The 20,910-nt window shown below is 35.0% G+C and overlaps 1 protein-coding gene across 3 annotated transcripts in view; it reads left to right on the forward strand.

Moving 5' to 3' along the window:
* The window catches only part of EPHA3 (EPH receptor A3), a 346,338-nt gene that overhangs the window by 66,506 nt on the left and 258,922 nt on the right, over positions 1-20,910 (forward strand). For 2 of the 3 annotated variants that reach the window (XM_042903058.1, XM_042903059.1), the window contains exon 1: positions 20,578-20,605. The exons of the other annotated variant lie outside the window; for it this stretch is intronic. The gene's annotated coding sequence lies outside the window, so the exon portion shown is untranslated. Of the gene's footprint in view, positions 1-20,577; positions 20,606-20,910 lie in introns of those variants that run through there. 3 annotated transcript variants of the gene reach the window in all.

Below are 20,910 nucleotides of genomic sequence, written 5' to 3' on the forward strand. Positions count from 1 at the left end.
ATATGCAGAAATTGCGAAGTAGCAGTCAGTAGAGGCCTTAAAAAGAAACAAGCATTGAACAACCAAACTCCTATTTTCCAGGAGTATAATCCAAAATATAAACACATGCTCTTTAAAAAATCAGTGATAGATATTGTACTCGTGACACTCAAATTTTTCCATGCCAGAATCCTTGGCATCCCTTGTGATTGCTAAAACAAAATGAAACAAAAATCAAAAATTGAATAGTTTTACCCTAGTCCACGTCTCACCATGTTTACCATTTTCTAGTAAGGCTGAGTGTTTTGTAGCAAGATGATGATGGAAAATCAGGTGAGAAGACAGGGAAAGAAAAGTAGCAGTGATATTCAGATGTCACATGAGGAACTACTGGTCCTGGGATTAAAAGATCCAAACCCATCAAAATCTTGTGGCCATTACCATCAGGGAGTTTGGTATCTCCAGTTCGGAAAGTATGTTCTTGATTTCTGTGTGTCTGAAATAGAAGAGCCAACTTTATTGTCTGCTTTCTTCCTATTTCCAGATTACTCTCTTGATGAGCTCTGCACTTTATCTGCATGACTGTACTATGAAGACAACCTGTGTCTATGTATGTGCATTTGTAGTCAGGGAATATTTAAGAACCCAAATCTTGAATCATTATGCTTTCTCTTGATACATAATTCAAAGTAAAAGCAGCATCAGGCATATAAGAAAGTTCAGAGAAATTCTGACTTTTCCCCAGACAAAACCTTCTGTATGCTTATTTTTTTTAAGTTTTAAATACATCAAACATCCTTATAAATATTGGAAACTAAAAAAAAAAAGCCTAAAAAAACTGACTTTTGGTGACTTTGCTGCCCCCGAGGTACATGTTAATCTGTGAGATGGCTAATCCAGCATTAACTATGGATGATTTGGGCATTTAAGTGACTAGTTATGCAGAAGAGAACTTATGTCTGGTATATATTTAGTAAGTGAGAAATTAGAGATTTAGGGGTAGTTAGTAATTACGAAATGTCGCAAAGAAAGTGCTGGGAACAGAATTAGAATTCAGATCTCTTAGTTTCTCACCATCTCTCCTCCTAATATGTCACTATTAGCTAAAGAACTTTTTTTTTTACGTCTTCTTTAGGGCGAAGTGAGGAGTAGGGGGGGTTGAAGAATGTGTTTGGTCTTCAGTTCCATTTTTCACTTCATGTTGGTGCTAACAGTCTCTACACACCCCTGCCCTTCCACTTCTTATGCTATCAGAGCATTCTGGGTTTGCGTAGTCATGTGATTATGTAAATGATGGTTTAGGATTACTTTAATATCACTTTCAGGGTACAGTCATTTTTAGGCTAATTTAGATGAAATAATGACTTACTGGTGGAATTTGTTGTCTTAGTATTTTGAGAGGAAGATCACACTATTGTCAAATTTAAAGCATAGAAAAACACTACTAATTTGTTTACAAGAAAGGCTTTTCTTTCTTTCTTTTTTTCTTTCTTTCTTTCTTTCTTTCTTTCTTTCTTTCTTTCTTTCCTTCCTTCCTTCCTTCCTTCCTTCCTTCCTTCCTTCCTTCCTTCCTTCTTTTCTTTCTTTCTTTCTTTCTTTCTTTCTTTTCCTTTCTCTTCTTTTGTTTTCTTCCTTCCTTCCTTCCTTCCTTATCAGGAGATGCATATTTACTGTTTGTTACTAGAAATGAAAATCTGTTCACAATGTTATATTTTTGACTAGCATAGTTAGAGGTTCTATCTATAAACCTCTCTTGGTAAAATCTCACTGTATTTTCATGCAGTATTAATTTATTGTGACACTAGATTGGGACTTCCTCAAGGACTTAATAACCTTTACCTTGTCTAAGAGGCATAGGGACCTGTCTAAATACCTCTGTTCATCCATATAATGGTGTAAACTTTGCCTATCAATATATGCCCCTGGTTTAATAAAATGTAGACCAGATGGTAAGCTTACAACTCACCTACAGCTTCGTTTACATTTTTTTCTTTAAAAGTTTTTTTATTATTTCAAAAGAAAAATTGCTTAAACTTATTTTCCACTGTCACAAATTGAATTATGTGAAATGAGAACAAGTCAAACTTCACATTGAGAAGTATTTTCTGATATTTTGTTAGTTGTGCTTGTGTAGTACTGCCAATTACATTTATTAGCCCTAAATATTAAACAGCTGGCAGAATTCCACTGTATATAAATAAGACATTTGAGACCTGGACAAGTGCCATTCTGAATACAGCCAGCTGGTGCTTTTTACAGTTTCATTCAGCCCAGCAGTACTGATTCCACAGTATGTTCAGTGTTTAGGTAAATGACAATAGAAAAACATGTTGTGTATGGGGAATTCTATAGAAAATTCCATTGTGTAGAAAGATAACATTTCAAAGACTTATTAAACCAAGGAAACGATACGGTATGCACCTGTTTGTTGAATTTATTGAATTTTTTGTTACCTGAGCTATGTTTTTAATCTTTAATTTTCTATGTGTCCATTTTTGTAGAGCTCTGAGTTATGCCATACAAAATGCTGCTTTATTTTCCTTTTCTAATGAAATTAAAATTCTTTATTCAGATTTATATTAATCGTAAAATTATATTGAACTTAACAACAGTGTACTGTTTAAATTCTCACTTCATATGGTGAATGTATTCTTTTAGGGTGCTACAGACTTTAATTTTTATTTTCATGTGCATACCTTACCATTTTTGAATTACTTTTTAAAAGTCCTTTACCATGTTATTATATCAAATTAGTGTTTTAGAAATGTATATGCAAAATATTATTACAGCAAATAAGATACTAAGATAGATGTTGGTAAAGTGACATGAACATTTATGAATAAAGTAAATAAGAAGTAAATGTTCATTAATTTTAAATTAAATGATGAATTTAGATTTGTAATGTCACTATAATTCTAAAAGATATCACCTTGTTTTGATTATGTATTCCTAGAATTAATTGGTAAATATCAAAGAAAATATTTATTGATGTATCTTGTTTGTGTGCATTTGCCTGTGTATGAAAAGTCTAAATTAAGCAAATGTCTTGTCACTATAAGCACTTATCTGAGATAATTGACCATGACATAGCTCTGTGGCATCACTTAAAGAATTGGGTTGAGGAATGCAGTATAGCAACTCTCTTGAGTTGTTGGAAAACAAATCTAATATATATTAATTAACACACACACACAAATTCTAAGCACCTCATTCTGTTTTGTTTGACAATTTTAAATGTTTTAAATTATGTAATTATTATATCCTAAATGAAAACAAGCAATCTGAAAACATATAGGGTTTTAATGGGTATTTTGTTTTTATTTATTTTCTGATTTAATGATTTGTATTATGAAGATAAATGGATTTCATTATTTTTTGGTTACTGCTTTAGTGCCAACACATAACATTTCTTTAATAAATGTTGTTGAGGAAACAATTTAGATAGGCATAAGCCAGTTGAAGTCTCATTCTACAATAGGCACACCAGTGATATCCATGTTGCCAAATGCAGTGGCTCAGTTTTCAACCCTCATCTTTCTTATCTACTAGGAGCATTTGACAAAGCTTATCATTAATTTATCTTCCTCCTCTAGAAACTTTTTCTTCATTTGGTGTTGCCTGGAGTGTGTAGTTCAATAGATTACAATCTGTTTAGAAGATGTTAAAATTTTCTGAAGAGAATAAATTTGAGTATGTCTTGAGTATGGATATGACCAAACAAGAAGGCTTCTTACATCATGAAGTTGGAAGTATACCATAAGTTTATCTGATACAAAGTGGGATTCTGATATTAATGTCCAGACTTTCATTGCATTGGTATAATGTCCCAATCCTTCATTCCAAGTATAGTATTGAAAACTATACTAAAAGACCTAGCTCTCTTTTGACTTTTCTCTTCTTGCAAAGTCCTGGTTTCAGATGATGTTATTGTGAGTTGTTCATTGTCCTGACTCAGTTACTTTTATTTCAAAAAAGAACACTTGCTTTCATTTGCAATATTTTTTTTATACCAGCTACTCTTAAAAAGAAATCACTTTAGGTACTCTATTTATAATAGTGGAATTCATAAGAAGACATTAATTTTGCCTAGTGTGTTCTGTAATTTATTATTTATATATGCCTTCCATTGTGCAGTAGCCCTGCTATTTTCCACCCAAATGTAATAATGGAAAACAAATTTTCAACTCGGCTACTTTTATTTGGAAGCATAATTTCAACATTAGGTCTTAGCTGAAAACAGGTCTCTCATTGTGCAGAAACTTGGACTCTAAACTACTTCCTGTGCAAACTATTAAACATCCTCCATCTGTAGCAGCTCAGGGTTTTACTACTTAACTGTTTCATGACTCCTTAACCTAAAGGGTGTATCTGCTCCTTTTTTTATTTTTTATATATCTCATTGAAATCAGGTCACATTTACCTTAACTTTGGCCCCTTCTAGAAGAAGCTGATAAATAAAAATGTTAATTTTTTTTTTTTGGACTGACATGATTATAATAAAAGAGGTTTCAATTCTTTTTCTAACTCTCTTCAATGAAAGAGACTTATCTAATGAAAACATTAACCGAGAAATTTTGGAGAACAATATAATAAATCAACCAATTAACTGGGTACCCAAAACAACTTTTACTTGAAAAATTATACTTTTCAATTTTTCAGAAATGTGACTACATGGTATATTCTTGACTAGGGCTTCCATAACAAAGTATCACAGACTGGGTGGCATAAACAATAGAAATTTATTTTCTTACTGGCTAGAAGTCCAAGATCAAGGTGTTGGCAGAGTTGGTTCCTTCAAGGGACACAAGGGAAGAATCTGTACCAGGCCTCTCTCCTTGGCTTATAGATAGCTGTCTTCTTGCTCTGTGTTCCCATAGTCTTTCCTCTGTATGTGTCTGTGTCCAAATTTCCTTTTCTTATAAAGACCCCAGTCATGTTGGATTAGGGACTGCCCTAATGATCTTAATGTTATCATCTGTTTATAGGACCTATCTCCAAATATGGTTACATCTGAAGGTCTTAGGGTTAGAATTTCAACACTATGGATTTGGTGGTGGGTGGGACACAATTCAGCCTATAGCATATGGTTAAGTGCTTACCCATTTCATTTTGTTCTTTTTTATTGGAACAATTTAAAATATAATGTTCTTTCATTAGTTGAGCAAATATTATTTGCTCATCCAATATTATTCATCCAATATTATTGGATGAACCCTGCTAGGTATTATTATAGATTAGGAGACAGGAGTGTTTATGGAAAATTAAGGTGGAATTTCTTCAGGCCATCAATGTACTTTCTCGCTTACCAGAGTTCTGAATCCTGGTTATGCTTAGCTAGCTTTATACTTTCATATGATCTGCGCTTGCAAGTACATGAATTTTCGAACACTCTGCTGGATTCTCTCAGCTACACAGAGAATTTGTACTCTTAAAGATCATATAAATTTACCTTCAGGGAAAATGTAACCTCTTTGGAGAAAAATGTTGAAGCAAATCAGTGCAGTAGGAGGTAATATATGCAAGAGTAGAACTATTTAGGAGGTAATGCAAGTGCATAGCTAAGGAACAAGTGACTCCGTCTTAGCAGAGAGGGAAAATTCTTCACTGACAAGGTGCCATATGAACTGGGGCTTGAAGATCAAAGAGTAGCTAGTAGGCACTAGGAAGCAGCAGAGCAGGGAAAACAGGAATTTTGATTTCCTATTTATGGAACTGTGGCATAGAGTGTCTTTTGTAACTGCACTCCCCCTCAAACAATAATAATAAAAACCAGAAAAAAAAGTAGGGTAAGCAAAATGCAATCGACAGAGAAGTGTCACTAAGAGTGCAATCTGAGCTCAAATGCGAGTTCACACCTCCTCTCTGTCCTTCCTAAAGTGTGTCAGCAAGATCTGTAATCTTTTGGAAGCTTAGTGTCCTCATCGATGGAAAGACATCTCTTTACCCCTGAGATTAGTTAGGGGGATAATATTAAATTACAAATATCAAGAACTCGGAAAAAATATCTGCTCAATAAAAAGTAGTCAGGGCATGATTGTGTTGGGGACTAGTCAAGCGTGGGGAAAGAACACCACAATCCAAGAAGGAATTCCTAGGCATCTGTTCTAGAAACCACAATACACCATGCAGTGTTCATTAACTTACATTTGACACCTATAATACTGTTGGATGATCGTTGATATTAAAAATATTGTACTCTTGGCCTTCTTGGATTCAGATTTATAGGAATGAAGAGTTAATTCTCTTCAAAATAACAAGGCTAAAGCTTTAAAGCAGTAAACTATGATAATGAATATGAATAAGGGTAAAATACACTGTATAAAATCAACACCATATATTGTAAAATAGTATATATCACATATAATAATATATGTGTAAAACTTAGTAAAATAAATACTAAATGGTATTTATAACAACCTAAATCATTGTGGGATTTAGGAATTAGCTCTCCAGTAACAAGAATATAAAGTTGACTAGGGCATCACACCAGAACATTTTCTTTCAGGTGTACGTATATCAGGTGTACTAGCTTTCTTCGGTATAGTGCTATAATCCGATTTCATTACCAAGAATTGACCTGGGTTCTATATTTTGAAGGGGGTCATAATGCAAACAAATTGAAACATGTTACCATTTTAGGTGCCAAATAGCTCTGGATGTTGAAGTCTTCTGGAGGCATGTAATATTAGGAAAATAATATTGGGAGCCATCCTGCTGCTAATCCAGCACAAACAATTGTTTTAAAATATATCAGCTTTGGGGCTCCTGGGTGGCTCAGTCGGTTAAGCATCCGACTTCAACTCAGGTCACGATCTCATGGTCCGTGAGTTCGAGCCCCGCATCGGGCTCTGGGCTGATGGCTCAGAGCCTGGAGTCTGCTTCTGATTCTGTGTCTCCCTCTCTCTCTCTGCCCCTCCCCCGTTCATGCTCTGTCTCTCTCTGTCTCAAAAATAAATAAACGTTAAAAAAAATTAAAAAAAATAAATAAAATAAAATAAAATATATCAGCTTTAGCCTAATTTGACCAGGAGATCAGAGCTGATCGTCAGTTGTAACATTAGAAGCAGAATTTAGAAAAGCACTTTCAAGTAAGTATATCTTGGCACATCTATCATTTCTACCTGAACTTTGAATTTATCTGTGGATATTCTCTGAAATGTTTTGTAGAAAGTTGAACAAAAATTAGTTTGGATAGCAAATAGAGGTATAATGGTATAACATTGTAGTTTATGTTAATAGAATATTGAAACCACAGATAAATTATGTTGAATACCTTTTCTTTATGTGGGCCATTTATAAGATATGGGAACATTTGAGATACCACATACAATTGGTCAAACTGTACACAGAGCAAACAAGAACTCTGTAACTTAAGTAGTTGGCTATGATTTTTGGATTTAATTTTTTTTAAGTTCAAAATTGCTCTGTTGATAATTATTAACTATTTCCCCAACTGGTAATGGTCTTGGCATCACTGTGGGGATAGTTGTTACAATTTGGTAAACCTATTTTACACAATTTAATTTGTCATTAGAAAAAAAAATTCTCAATCATTTTTATTTAGATCAATTCCTTTTTCTTTGAAAATTTTTATTACACAAGAGAATGTTCTGAATATACACCATTTAGTTTTGTAAGTTTCTTCCAGTATATTTACATACTATATAAACATTAGGCAAATAATACTGGACCATTTCTCCATGCTCAAAATGTTTAGATTTTCATTCATCCCTAAAATTTTATGAACATCCCATGTATTACACTTTTTTCTAATCCTGAGCCTGTGGCTATTTAACATCCCATGTTATTTCATTGTTTTTACTCCTAATAACATCCACTTTGGGCTGTGAAACACTATACACTATATATTGTAGAACGTATATGATCATATGATAGTTTTGATAGTGGAATATTTACCACAATTATTCTGTTTACAATTACCTTTAAGTCACAATTGAAATAGAGGTAAGTCTTTTCTCAAGTATTCTTCCAGAAATTGGCTTTTCTTTAAAAAATACTAATATTTCAAAACATGTTAAAACATACTATAAAATAACACAACCAGGCTTCATCTAAACATATAGTAATACCATGTTCCTGCATTTGTTTCAAACCCATTAATCTTTGCCAGTAACCAGGGGGAATTTACAGTCAAAATTTCTATAGATTACTAGTGGATCAGAGTACTCCAAAACTGACGTTAAAATCAGTCCTTTCTGTCTTGTAGAGGTAGTCTGGTGTATTGGCACTCATATAGGACTGAGCATAAGACCTGAATCTTGGTTGGCCTAGGTTGGACCCTTATTAGCATTGTGACATTAGACATTTTTGTCTCCAGATATCAATTTCTTTTCTTGTAAAGAAAGCCTCAAGGTCTCTTTATGTGGTAAATGCACTATTCCAAGCTCTGTATCCATGGAATGCACTGATCTTTTCTGTTCAACAATAAAATGCTTTTTCAAAAGTTACAATTGCTGCCTCAGCAACTTCTCTGCTATAACCTCCTTCATTCCATAAAGTTTTGGAAACACCTCTGCTACCTAAAAACAAACGAACAAAAACATTTTTATAAGTCACCAAGTCAGCAATATCCTTCTGTTTACTGGTTTATTCTTCTCAGACCTTATACTTTTTACTCTATTCTTCATATTAAATTAAAAAATTCTTAAAATTCCCTCCTGGCTTGTTAGTCAGTTAGCTATCTCTGCCTTGTTTTCTCCCTATTCTAATCCTATCTCTATCAATGCTCCTTTTCCAGCAGGATTTACCATACTTGAAGACCTTTTTTGATGTGGAGATGATTTTAATATAGATGCTTTGAAAGAGCAATTTTTGTAAAAGTTTCATCTCTTTCATCAGCTCATCTTTCTCTTCCTAACCTCTAAACATAAGCATTTCATACGGTTTCTAAAATTCCTTTTTTTCTTTTTTAATCATCATAACCATTTCCAAAGCTTTAATTATGACACTTCAAAATCTGAATTTCTACTCTTCCACCCTTTTTTCTCCCATGACTTCTAGATGACCTTTCTAACTTTTGAAAAAAAATCTTTGTGTTTCATGTTGACATGTCAGACTTAGCTTATATTAAACAAAACTTCTCCCCTTCTTCCTATAACTTTTCCTACCTGTATTGCTGCCTGTCTCTGCTAATGGCATTATTTCCAAGTCATCAACACAGATTAGTGGAAAATAGGAAAGGCTTTGTAATGGAAGTGTTCTGAGTTTGAGTCTAGGCTCCACCATTTACCAGCTATGCAATTTGGGGCAAGTGGCTGAATCTCTTACTGAGCTCTTCTTTGTCTTACCTCTAGAATTACTTGATAATAGCACTTGAAGTGCAGGGCTTTTGAAGGGATAAAATAATGCGTTTCTGAGAAAGCCCATTACTAGTAACATCATCATAAAATGGTCAATATGATTATCAAATGTTAGCTTTAAAACCTCAGAGTCATTTTCAGGGTTTTAATTTTCTCAAGCCAAAAATCCAAAAATCCATCAATTGCCAAGTCATGGTACTACTCCTGAAATATTACTCTCTTTCAAAAAATTAACCCATTCATTTGCTCATTTAGTGAATGGATTATGTGGAGCTATGTTAGGTGCTGGGAATCAATAATGAGCAAAACGGCCAAACCACCCTCTCTTAACTAATCACAGTAACTTTGGAATTCATCGCCCTCCATTCCTCCAATCAGTCCTAAATTCAGTAAAACCTTGGATTGTGAGTAACTTGTTCTGCAAGTGTTCCGCAAGACAAGCAAACATAAAGGAGCAGTGTCTTGCAATATGAGTAGTACGTGATGCCGAGCATCACATGATCACAACTGAGCCAATGGTTCTTCTCTGTCTCTCCTCTCTCTCTGCGGAATTATGGGTGATCATCTGTCTCCCATGCTCAGATGCTCGGTCTCAGGCCACAGTGTTTGACTGAAGTCCCTGATTTTTCAGAACATTGGAAGATGCCCACAACGGGCACTAGTGTATTTTTTGTCACTTCAGGGCACCTATAGATGGTCCTTTGCTTTTCCATATAAGAGTGAGGTTAGGAATGCTTTGCTTCATTCTAGGTCAGAATGCCTGGAGATAATAAACCCTCTCCTCTGGTACCTTATTGCCAGTTACATTAAATGCAATATATGACAAGAGTTTATTAATACTGTACTGTAGTCAACATCTGTTAGTGATAATGAAAGTCGTCCTACAAAACAACCCTCCTCTTTCTTGTCACCCTCACACCAGCTATAAGATTTTCAAAGTTAAGTGCAGGTTACTTTGTTTATTTTTCTTTATATTTGTATTTTGTATTTTCTTGGTTGTTTTGTATTATGTTACAGTGTTGTAATCATTTTTATATGAATATTTTTGGGGTGTGGAATGAATCATCTGAGTTTTCATTATTTCTTATGGGGAAATTCTTTTTGATATACAAGTGCTTTGGATTACAAGCATGTTTCCGGAACGAATTATGCTCGCAAACCAAGGTTTTACTATACTCTTGTCAAAGTTATGTCCCTAAATCTGATCTTTATTGGAATCTCTTGAATGATGAGTTAGTTACATTTCAAACCATGATGATCATCTCCCACTTCTCCAGTTTTCTAGTATTCTCTGTAGAGCTGCCAGATTGAGGCTATGAAATACGAGTCTTGTTGATCCTTTACTCAGAACCTGGATTGGACACTAACTCTTCCAACTTCCCCAGTCTTCCCCTGCTATACTCTTTTCCTCCCTCTTCTGAGGAACACATACACCTTACTCCTTGTGGCTTTTTATTCCAGATACACTCCTCGGGGCCTTCTACTTCTTTTTCCTTTGCCTTGAATGCTCTTTCCTGATGCATCCATACTTCTTTACTAAAATATCACCTACTCAGGGAAGTCTTCCTTTGCCAGGAGCCCATCCTTTCAGGTGTTTAATTAACATTTTTGGTGAGGTCTTTCTGGGTCCTTCGGGTTTTTTTTTTTAATATTTTTTTAAAGTTTATCTATTTTGAGAGAGAGAGAGAGAGCATGCTTGTGAGCCCACCCATGAGTGAGAGAGGGGCAGAGAGAGAGGGAGAGAGAGAGAATACCAAGCGGGCTCCACACTGTCAGCTCAGAGCCCAACACGGGGCTCAAACTCATGAAACCATGAGATCATGACTTGAGCTGAAACCCAGAGCTGGACGCTTAACCAACTGAGCCACCCAGGTGCCCCTGGGTCATTTGTTTTAAAATCTTCTCTTCCTCCCAACATACATAACTGTCTCCTCTCCTTGTCTTTTATTGCTTCTTCTTAAAACATACCAGTATACAAGAAAATGTAAATTTAACTTATCTTTTTTTTTGGTCTGTCTTTTCCACTAGAACGTAAGCTCCCCACAGAGAGATATTTCAGACATTTTGGTTGTTGATATAATTCCAGCACCTAATAGAATCCCTAGTGTATAACAGGTGTTTAGTAAAAACATGTTGAATTAATCAAGGAAGCTTCCTCTTTCATTTTATTTGCTTCATGATAACCAAACTGAGTTAGTACTTTTGTGTTTTTATGCATTTTTCCATATTTCTTCCTGTGCCTGGATTGTGTTCCTTTTCCTCTTTTCTCCATCTTTACCTATTTTTACTCATCAAAAATTCCACTTATGTTTAAATTTCTTGCTAAATGCCATCTCTTAGCTGTTCTTCTCTTTCTCTGGCCTCACACTGGTCATTGCCATTCTTTGATGGATATATGACATTCTCCACCCTTCTCTAATGTCCCACACCCAATGTATCATCAAATCCTTTGGCTCTACTACCAAAATATTTCCAGAACTTGATCTATTCTTTCTCTGTCTCATTGATAACATTCTGTTCTCTGTCACCTAAGCTATTATAATAACCTCCTAATGATCTCACCACTTAGACCACTTCTCCTTAAAGTTTATTTCCTACACAGCAGGTCTTAAACTTTTTAATACATGAATCAGATCATGTCACTCTTCTGGCCACACCCTTTACTGACTTCTGATTTTTTCTGAGAATAAAATCCAAATTCTGTCACGTGGTCAACAATGACCTAAATGCTTTTATATTCCACAATCTCTCTGATTTAGTATTTTACCACTTAATGCCTGGATCACTGTGTTTCAGACTCAGTGGCTTCTGTGCTATGCGTGGATTATAACACCATCCTCAGTCTCCTAGCCAACGGACTTTCTGTTCTCTCAGCCTGAGCTGCTTTATCAGCGGATATTCTCTTGGCCTGGCTTCTCACTCCATTCAGGTGGCTGCAAAAATGAGACCTTATGCCTGGTTACCCTATCTAAAATATCATTTTAATCAACCCATTTGTGGTATTCCTGTTTTTATCTTTGTTTTTCTTTGTAATGATTATCACCATCATACCTATCGTGTGTATGCCTCTGTGTGTGTGTGTGTGTGTGTGTGTGTGTGTGTGTGTGTGCTTACTCTTCATTTTCTCTCAGTACAACATAAGCTCTATGAAAACACTGGTGGCTTTCTTATTATTTTTTTCATGAAGGGGAGGAGGTCCCCAGGGAGTAGAAGAGCACATGGCCTACAATGGATTTCTGTTGAACAAATGAATGACTGTCTAATGTTAAGACTTGTAGACACATATATCTGCTTTTATAATGTAAGGTTTTCAAGGGCAGGAAACCCTCACTTCTGCATCTTTATCATAATGAGAGTACCAGAAAATAATTTTATAGTATGTAAGGGCTTGATAAACATTTTTTTACCTAGTTAATGGTAAGAACTATGTAAGCACTTATTAACTATCAATATCATCTATTAAGCAACTGAATAATCCTATATGAAAGAAAATATTATTATTTCCATGCTGATATGAGATAATCGACACCACACATTGACCAGTATGGAGTAAAACCATAGTAAGAATAATATATATTTTCATTTTATTAAATTATAGAATATGGCTGTTAGCATGTTATACAGATAGATTATATACCTTTTATTTAAAAAAAAGAATAGTGAAAGGAATTGAAGTGGAATGTCTAATAAAATTAAAGAACTATATATGGTACCTGGCACATTGTGGAATATTATTGGCAGAAATGTACTCCACCTAGAATAGCAAACTTCTCAAAGGTAAAAGACAGCAGACTCATTTATAATAAAACATGAATTGGTTCAGTATTGTTAAGTTTTGTTATTTATTATATTTATTGAATTTCAGGACAGTAAAACAAAATACACTTGTCACAAGTTGTGGTGACCTTAAGTAAATAAATAAATCCTGGATGAGTTAAAAAAAAAATAGGAAACAAGGAAAGCTTGAATTTGAAACATATTATTATTTTATACGGAAAAAATCTGTGTATTCTGATGACATTTGCAGTTAACTCAGCTTTAGCAAAGTAATAAATAATATTTGTTTACTGCTTCCCAGGTGCAGCACAAGATTACACCTATTTTAAATGGATAATCTACTGTTGGTCACATCTCCAGAGTTTACTATTATTTTTTTCCCATTTTACAGATGTGTGAATTAAATCAGGGTCAGTAGGGGCACCTGGGTGGCTCAGTCAGTTGAGCATCCAACTCTTGATCTTGGCTCAGGTCATGATCTCACAGGTTGTGGGATCGAGCCCCAGGAGTGGGGCTCTGCACTGATAGCATGGAGGCTGCTTGGGATTATCTCTCCCTCTGCCTCTTTCTCTCCCTCTGCCTCTCTCCTCTCTCAAATAAATAAACTTAAGGAAAAAAAGGAAATCGGTTGATTTTCCTATTAAGTAGCAGAGCTAGGTTTCAAATCCAGGGTCCCTTTGTCTCTAGAGCTTAGACCCTTAATCTGGGCTCCCCAGGATATCAATGGATAAAGGATTAAAAATATTCCTGTGAAATAAGTTTGCCACCCTTGTGAAAAGAACTGCAGAAGAAATCTGCAGCTTTAAAATGCTTGCTGTAAAGCAGCTTACATTTCAGGGAATTGCTCTCAAGAATCACACTTATTGTGTTAAAAATAAACTTAGTTATCTGAAGATCTATAAAACTTAGCATATGTTCCACAGTGACATGAGTTAATTTCATTTCCGTCACTGTGAGTGCTCCACAGGTATATCGTAAATTGCTATGAATTACTGTGGCTGTGACCCATTATCATAGCAGGAAATTACATGAATCTCACAACTGATATGAAATGCACTGCTGTCACTGCTATGCATTAATTTCTAAGTAGTTGGCCATTTGTAATAATTCTGTAAATGTCCATCTTAGCACAGTTTTCAGTCTAGACAAGTGAAACCAATGTGCATGGAATTTCCCCCCATTATTTCCAAGCAGTTATTCTGAATTCTAAAATTACCTTTTTATTGGACAATTTCATATTGAACATTTTCCCAAGAATTGGAAACATGATAGTTTCAATGTCCTACTCCCTAATTTTCAAGGAAATTTATTCTATAAAAAGTAAAGTCATTTGGCTATATGTGAATAAGAACACAGAATGAGAAAATCACTGATAAATATAAACAATGTTTCCAACTTTTAAGGACAGATAAATGGTTTCTTAAATTGTTTTTTAACCACATCAACCTCCTTTTTGCTGAGATAATTTTTAGATAATGGTATATACTATATGGTTATAGTTCTAAGAATACCATATTTGCAATTATATGTTTTCCATTATAAATAGAAATATTTCACCATTAAAAATCAAAACGCTATAATGCAAATTGGACTTTTCCTATATTTCCTTTGATATTGATATTCATTCCCTTGCAGAAAAAATAAATTCAAATTGAAAACGTTTGAGAATGGGAATTTGTATAAATTTCCACATGGTATTTTTTATATTTTGATACATTGATCACATCTGTTGCAAATCGGTCCCTCTGACTAGAAATTCACTTTTCTGGTAGATCTTCAAGCATTTTGATTCATTTTTGAAAGTTTTTCCACCATCTCCCAGACTTTAAGATTCTTTTTCTTCATCTTCCAAATTTCTGTCACCATCTATTCTAAAAATCTTTATCATAAATATATTGACACATAGTTCCTAGCAATTTACTTCCTGTGAATTTTTTTTATTACAAAAATGCTTAGAAACATAGAATCGGATTTATATTTACTCAGTAGGGCCACTCTTTGAGACATAATTATACAAAATATTGATTTTTAAAATTCAATTCATTATTCACCTGAAAGCATACTTCTGTGCTTTGTTAGTTATATAACTTTAATATTTGGCACATTGCATGATATTGAATTTTAGTAAATTTAGTAAATTGGCTACTTGATTTTAGGCACCATGCTAGATGTTTGGGAGGGGAAAGATGAGCCGAACCAGAGACTATGTAGAGGAGAACAAATAATGAATAAAAAAATAAGTGAATATGTCTTTATAAAATAAAAGTTGATATAACGATGGATATAACACAAGGACAATATGTTCCTTAAGTTCAGGTACCCTGTTTATCTCTTTTGTTACTACATTATTGAACTAGAGCTTGGCACACAGTAGTTACTCAATAAATATAAATGAAATGTTCTTAAAAGGACATATGTCGAATTTAATGAGAGCACTGTTTCATTAAGAGAAAACTTAAACAAAATGCATTTATATATGTGCATGCACTTTGATATTTTTTCTATCGATGCTTTCAGTCTTTCAGTACAAACAGGAGTCTTTCTGAAATATATATTTTAGTAGTCAAAAAGTTCTAGTATAATGAGCTCTGTTACTCTCTGCACTTGTGGGTGTATCCTGGTTACATTCATAAGAAAAACATACATCCTTCTATAATCTTTTGGGAAATATTCAGTGTACGTTCATTCAACAGAGGTTATCTTCTTACAACATCTCTTCTGGATCTTTGCAGCAGTTTTTCCAAAGCCCTCTTCTTTTCTTCAGAGAATCGACTCCCAGTCCCGAGATAACCCTGTGCCTATTTTCAGTGGTTTCTCACTGTAGCAAATGAAGTCGAGGCATGCCAATTGATATTTCCAAATTGTCCCAGGTCTTTCTGTTCATTTCCTTTCTTTAAAAAAAAAATTAACATTTATTCATTTTTGAGAGACAGAGTGTGAGCGGCAGAGGAGCAGAGAGAGAGGGAGACACAGAATCCGAAGTAGGCTCCAGGTTCCTAGCTGTCAGCACAGTGCTGGACTCAGGGCTCAAATTCATGGACTGCGAGATCATGACCTGAGTTCATGAGCCCATGTCAGACACTTAACCGACTGAGCCATCCAAGCTCATTTTTTTTAATGTTTATTTATGAGAGAGAGAAAATGAGCGTGAGTGGGGAGTGGGCAGAGAGCAAGGGGACAGAGGATCCAAAGCAGGCTCTGCCCTGACAGCAGAGAGCCTAATGTGGGGCTCCAATTCACTAACCGTGAGGTCCTGACCTGGACTGAACTCAGAGCCTTAACTGACTGAACCACCCAAGCACCCAGGCCTTTCTGTTCTAAGTGACTGCCCCCAGACCTACTGCTAAGCGCCCTGTGTTCTAGCCAAACTGGATTCCAATTCCTTAAACAGGTTCTGTCCCCACATATCTTTGTATTTGCTCACACTTAGTATGTGTATGCCCCCATATTTCCACCTGTAGAAGTGCTATCTTTATTACCCTTCTGTCTCTTCTTCCTTAATGTTTTCCCACAACTTTCCTTCCAGCAGAAATCCTTTCTTTCGCCAGTCCTCGAAGTACCTTGAAGAGCAAGTGTATTGTCATCTGCCTTATGTGACACATATGCCTCTCACTCTGGCATCAATTTCTGGAGACCAAAAGTCACATGTCACTTATTTTTTTACTATCCATGGCTTCTAATCTAAGCTTTACATAGAAATATTTAACAAATGCATCTAGAATTTAATAAAACTACTGTTAGAGAGGCATCTTAAGACATCACAAATCACCACAGAAAATCACAGTAGGAAACTACCGAACTATAGCAAACTGTAAAAAGAGTAAGATGTCTAAAACCGTTCTCTTGCATTCATACCAGGAGAACTATGTGCTGGAAGGTAACCCTCCCACACACACTGTTTACATCTTTTTGTAATGCACACGCTTTGCATTTACCACCAGATGTGAAATAGAACACTATGATTAGATTTACTTTGCTCGTTAGAATAGAATCTTACCAGTCTTTGTGGGAGGTAGAAGATGAGGTTATTCAGGTGAGCTTCTTTAAGGCATGTCTGGGACTTGGCAAATCTAAAATCGTAAAACAGATGGGATGAGGGCTGAGCAAAAGTCCATTCTACAGAGATGGGCCAGTGCTATCTAGAAACTTTAGACAGAGTTTCTGAGGAGATTCATAAATCTTGGAAGCTGGTATTGGAGTATGCAGCCAAGTCAAGTAGACATCCGAGGTTAATAATCCTGTTGGCAAAGGATGTATAACATTGGTTCTCAACCTTAGGGATACATTAGAATTGCCTGGACAATTTAAAAACAAATAATTAGTTTGGACAGAAACCCTGAAGCAGTATTTTTTAAAAGGCTCCCTGGCTAATGTTACCAGAAATAAGAACCATCGATGTAGGGAATTAGACAGACTGTGTGGTCAGAAATATGGCACACTTGTCCACAGGTGCAAAGCTGTGGCAACAGCCCTGAGGTCTCAGCACAGTGTACCACTGAACCCCACCAGGAAGGACTCAAATCAAGATGGTGAATCCGTGGGCACTCTAGTTCTTGTCTCAGTCTAGAGGTTTAAGGAACTGAGAAACACTGAGCGTGAAGATGGAACCATTTGTGTGTGAGGGAGTGGCTAAAGTAAAGACAGAGGATCCAAGGTAGGTACGGATAGCAGACCCCAGGAGCCCCACACCCGAAGACACCGTCTTTAACAGCCTGCGGCTTACTGTAGCTACAGAAAGTACCATGACACGTTCAGTATTCCTGAGAATTCTAAACAGGGCTCTCACGTCATCCTCACTCTTTGCCTCACTCTCTGAAATCTTTTGTTGGCTTTCCTTATTAATATTGTCCGGCCTTTCACTCCTTTCCTAGTTTTTACCTCTTTTTGGTGTGCTTTACCCTAACTAGGATGTTGTTCCCCCCTTAAGTAAAGCAATTCTAATTTGATGATTATCAAATTTTTGTAGAATACTTAGGAGTTAAGGGTGGGTAGGAGAGTGGATAGTAGTCATTATTATTAAGATTACCAGTCATACTATCCCAGGCCTGCCCTTTTGGGGCATTTCTGTTCTTAGACTCTAACCCATACCTTGTTATCTGATGTTTATTTTCAACATCAATTCCCCATCTCTCTTTTCATTCCCTGGTTACAAAGGTAATTCTCTGGTTTGACCAAAAATCAACGTCAACAGCGGGACAAATTAAAAACCAAACAATTCTATTCCTTACTTGTTTCAACTCTTTTATCTTACTCTATCTTGTTATAGAATGGTATTAGAAATAGGTATCTGTGTGCATGCTCTTCAGACCAGAATGGGCTAAAAACTATTTATTAATAAATGGAGATATGATTTTTATAGATATAGCTGTGCCTGACAATTGACAGTGACGTTCTTACTGTAAGTGATTATGCATTTCCATGTGTAAAATGCTGATGCATGGTAAATGTTCAAGTATTTCTAGGATGAACACTGAATTTTGAAATGGCTATGCATGTGTACAGAGGGGAATAAACATGGGCTCAAGAAATATGAGTGGAGAAAGAATAGCATGAATCAACTTAATATCTAATGCAATTTTTGAGTGCAAGATTAGTCATCATTAGCATTTAGTAAAGTGCAGAATTATGTGTTTCTTATTAACCATTGAAATGCAAATGTAATATTGTAAACTAAGACTATCGGTGATCATTTTTTTTATTGTCTTCTGCAAATTTCTAAGAAACTGGTTTTAAATCTTATAAGGTAAATCATGACAGTTCTTTTTCTTACTTTTTAAATGTTTCCCAAATTATGTCAGCCTATGCACTAAACATATTGCAAGTTCTCCTCTCTTAGAAAATGTAAACATTTTCCTCCTTACTTCCTATTAGCAAGTAGCTAAAAATGTGTCCAAGAGAGTAATTAATATCAATGAGTATAAATCCTTAATTACTATCATTGAGACTTATCAGAATGATAGTTATTAGGTTAAATACTGATAAATTATTAAAAATATATGTTTTCCTCCCAAAATACATGTTTCACTCAGTGACAAGGAACTGTTATATCCAGCAAAATATAAATAATCTCCTTTGTATCCTACTCTATGTTTTGATAATGGGGAGGTTCACCGTGTTTATACCCTGGGAATAAGTTTCAGAATGACTTTTTTTAGGGAGATGATGTCTGGATACATGATTTTCTAATAGTCAAAATCATTTGGAAACATAAAAATAAAACCACAAGGAACTCAGCTCTTGCCTTTGTGGTCTAATAATAAAATCTCAGAGTAACAATCTGGGAAAGAGGCTAAATATCAAAATTGTTGATTTTGGAGAATTTGACCATTAGAAAAAAAATTGAATTCTTTCTAGTTCTGTATTCCCTTCTGCTGAAGACGTTGCTGCTGAAAACCCCTTGCAGAGTTTTTTGTTTGTTTTAATCAGGAAAATGAAGGGAAAGATCTTCTCTTTGTACCGCGCCCAATTCTGTATGTCACCAGTTAGTTCTATATGGCACCCATTTTATTTTCCCAAGTTTTCCTTGCGACAGTGACTATGGCAATATAGTATTTCTAATAAATTATGAACATTATACTTTAGTTCTTGCAATAGGAAGAAAGGTTAAACATGAGCATTCTTTAAGTTTATGAAGTGTAAACATTACAACCACAGCTTTAATTAGTGATTTCTGTTGTTGCTGCTGCTGTTGAGAAAAATGCTCATTTAGGGATTTTATTTCTACTGTCTCTAGTCCTCAGCAAATGCCAGGGTTTGGGACTTGCTCTTTTTGCCAGTGGACTGAGAGGGCAAGCCACCATCACTTACAGGCAATTTGGTCTTGATTACAAATTAATGAAGTGATAATTGCTCTATGCAGCCTTTTATGTGCAAAGCATGCTGGTGCTGTTTGTATTATCTTCTTGCAATTTATACCTCAGCATTCAAGGACTTGTGATAGCCTGCCAAATTAGCATTGAGAGGAAAAATGTTAAACTACGGGGATATCTCTATAATTAAAATCATATTTTACTTCAAATTATGAAAATCTCTAATCTTAACCTCTGTTTGATGTTTAGTAAAATACTGTCCATAGCAGGATTAATTTGCAACTGATTCATGGGTTAAAGTACACACTCCTATCTATTCTGATAAGAAAAAACAAAAACAAAAACAAAAACAAAACCAAAACAAAACAAAACAAAAAAAAACCTTGATCTAAAAATTTTAAGTCACTTGATTTATTTTTAAATAATGATATCCATGATCTAATTTTCTCTCAAGTGTGCAAATAAAGGCCTTAATCTCTGGAGTTTTTGCTAGTTCTGTACAATGTCATAGTTCTTTACAGTGTCATAGTAGAACCACGGTAACAATAATAGACGAGATTACACATAGTGCTGACTTTTAACATCAGAGTTTTTTGGAGTTCCAACTCTATTCACTTTTTTTATTTTTCTGATATTAAACATATATATGAATTTTGCTTTAACTGTGACTTTACTCTTACAGGCAATTCAGAGTACAATCCTCAGAACTTAGATGCTTAGGTACACTTTTTTTCTTAAACACTTCCTGTATAATACAGTCATAGAGTGGATGTTTGAAAATGGTATATTGATGATTATTTAAAGTACAGTGAGGGTGTTTCTTTTCTTATATTAATATATAAATATAGCTTGTATATTCGTTATAGGGTTTTCTAAAACATTCTAAATTTGTTCCTTTCATGGACTTTGGTGTGACAGTGAGGTCAAGCCCATTTTGCTTCCGGAAAATGAGCACTTCTCTTGTATTCCAAACTCTGGAATCAAAGTTATTAACATGAAGAGTGCTTTTTGCTATTTGCTTTTAT

The sequence above is a fragment of the Panthera leo genome, chromosome C2 (genome assembly GCF_018350215.1).
Source record: "Panthera leo isolate Ple1 chromosome C2, P.leo_Ple1_pat1.1, whole genome shotgun sequence".
Lineage (NCBI taxonomy): Eukaryota > Metazoa > Chordata > Mammalia > Carnivora > Felidae > Panthera > Panthera leo.